Here is a 692-nt window from a genome sequence, read left to right as displayed (position 1 = left end):
GAGTTTGAGCAAGCTCTGGGAGTTGGTGATGGACAGGGAAGCCTGGTGTGCTGCAGTCCATGGGGTCACACATGAATGAGCTACTGAACTGAACTGAACTGATTTTGTATTCTCACATCCCCCCTCCCCCAAACTTCTCAGTACTCACCTTAGGGAGTGGCAACAATTTGATGGCTGCCAGATAGCAGGCATTGTTCTTCCTGGGTGCCCTCTGGGCTCCAAAATTCACATTTGGAGGGCTAGAACAATGATGACTGTGACATCCTTGTTTATTGATATCACAGGAAATACTCCATTTCTCAGTTCATCCCCATGGTAAGAAATTCAATCAATATTTGGGAGACAATTCACAACCCTTTTTTTTTTGTCCCATGGTGCTGGGTGGCTTACCCTAGATCAGGCAAATGTTCTCATCGATATGTCTCTCCAGGTGTTAATTTCCAGATTAGAACCATTGATAGACAACAAAAAATTCTCTGGATCCTCTATCCTCTAACCTATTAGGATCCAGGAGATACTTCCCTTTTTGCATCTTCCCATACATAAAAAAGTGGTAAATTCCATAATTTGAGATATCTGGTTTTCTTTAATTAACAATAATCTTTTGATGTTCAGACTACCTGCTACTTGTTGCTAACTTCTATATATCCTGACTCCTCTATCTACCTTCCTGAAACAGTTTTCTCAATGTT

Source organism: Bison bison, unplaced genomic scaffold (assembly GCF_000754665.1).
Source record: "Bison bison bison isolate TAMUID 2011002044 unplaced genomic scaffold, Bison_UMD1.0 scf7180017864489, whole genome shotgun sequence".
Taxonomy (NCBI): Eukaryota; Metazoa; Chordata; class Mammalia; order Artiodactyla; family Bovidae; genus Bison; species Bison bison.
Note: the sequence above shows the minus strand (reverse complement) of the source record.